This window comes from Condylura cristata, unplaced genomic scaffold (genome assembly GCF_000260355.1).
Source record: "Condylura cristata isolate star-nosed mole 26May11 unplaced genomic scaffold, ConCri1.0 scaffold00018, whole genome shotgun sequence".
NCBI classification, from domain to species: Eukaryota; Metazoa; Chordata; class Mammalia; order Eulipotyphla; family Talpidae; genus Condylura; species Condylura cristata.
The window spans coordinates 32,179,853-32,182,028 of NW_004567119.1; positions in this window are offsets into that span (position 1 = coordinate 32,179,853).

Consider the following 2,176-nt stretch of genomic DNA (forward strand, 5'->3'; position numbering starts at 1 on the left):
GGGGTGGGGGTGGGAGTGAAATGAATGTTGTGGTGACTCAGAAAGGACATGTAAATGGGAGCTTGGGAAGGCAGAGAGCAAGTAGAGAAGCACAGTGGTCCATCATTTCCCCAGTGGTTGTGTAAGAACCCAAAATCTTCCTGGATACAGTTATGAGCATCCTTCTGCAGATAAGAAGCTTGCTTCCAGACTTCCTGTGAAATAGGTTAACCTGTTTCTGAAGATGGCTCACCTCGTGTGGGGGCAGAATGTGAGTGCATAGCACATAGAGGTCCTGATGATGCTGTGGGAAGAACAGACAGGCTGAAAGGCATGAGTCATAAGACATCTACATTATTATATAACTAAGTCATCACTACAGTCAAGGGACACCCCAAAGCACAGAGGGAGACCTGAATGGACCAGCATCTGCTCCAGCTGGGGAACAGCTGGGTTCAGAAGGAGTATGGAGGACATGGTAAGGAATAAATGGTAACTATTTTAGCTGTTTCACGGTTTTGCTATATTCATAAAACTTTTAAAAGAAGTTCAGAGAGGCTCCCTTAGGGTCTGTCAACCTAATGACACAATGCAGCCTTTCCTAATTTCTCTTAATATGTAGAAGATGCTGAAAAAGTGAAGAATCCTAAAGCATTTGCTGACCAATCATCAGTCTGGTGAAGCTGGGCTGGGTGAGGACTATTCCAGCTTTACCTCCTGGTGTACCCTGGTTACTTCCTGAAGCAGAGCTGATTTGAAAAATGAGGGATATTCATTTCTATTTCTGTTCATGATTCTAACACTCATATTGGCACCAACAGAAAAGGTTGAAGCCCTTCTCTAACTATTCGGGGTCAACTCTGGATTATTTGAGGCCAATCATGAATCTCCCTCCCTTCATCTTCCTCTACTCCCTCCCCCCACCTGCTAGTTAGTGGTGCCTCTTCATCTCTCCATCTTTCTACAAGTTGGAGATCCAGAAAATTAATTGATAAATTAACCCAGCAATGTGTAGTAAGAAACTACTAGTGACAGAGTAATTTCTGAAAGGTAAAAATGTCACTGTATATTAAAGAAGACACACATCTTGGACATTATATTCTTTCCCTCACATTACAAATCAGAACATCAGAGATACAGAAAAACATGAATAAAAACAGTAAAACAAATGTTGAAAAAAACCTGGGTCTTTTCCTGGTATGAGTCTTCAGCCTTTGTCTAGAATGAAGAGGACCCAACAATCACACTACTGGACAGGAATACAGGCAATACCACTCCCTTTGAAGAGGAAGAAACAACAAGGAAGACAGCTCAGTCAAGAAGTTCTTGGTTACAGATTACTTAGTTCTACTCAGATTATTTTATTCCTAAAGGAGTTAGCTATTCAACAACATACTGGAATCGTTTATGGAACATACTCATTACATGGCATTCAGTAACTTGTAATAAAAGCTACTGAAAATGACTTAAATTAAGCATTCTATTTTTCTCATATAACAAAGGTGCACCACCTGGGACAGATTTAAAATAAATAAAATAAAAGGTTGATTTTAAAATAAAGTTGTACACAGATCATATTCCCTGATGATGATTTAAGTTAATAAAGTAATAGAAATGTGTAACTGCTGGCCCTCCCTGGTGGCGCAGCGGGTTAAAGCACAGCACTGAGAATCTAAAGCCGCTTCCTCATGAGTTCGATTCCCGCCTGCCCCGGAGGTGACCACATTGCGTGGCAAACCTCTCCTGACCCGCCCGCTTCTCCCCTCAGCAGTGTATTTCGTTGATCTGCCTGTTCTGCACTCCAATCTGTCTCTGGTGAATTCTCTCACCCTCCACATCTCTGGCCTGTATCCCAGTTCTGTATGCACAAATAAAATAAAATCTTTAAAAAAAAGAAATGTGTAACTGCCAAATGCTCAACCATTTACAGAGAGACCTGCTACTTCCAATACCTCCTTCATAGCTCTTCTGAGATTATTTCCATGACATGTATTTGATTCTCTCCTCCACTACCAAACTCCACTGAAAGGTTCCTTTCTGAAGCTAACTTCTTTTTTTATTACAAAGTTTATTTTTACATCATTTTGCACATTTTTTTTTTCCATCTCGATTGTAATCCCCGCGGGTTTCCCATCACCATATCACCCCTGTGCCACCACCATAGTCCCGTGCATTTCCCTCCCTTCCCCCCCCCTTT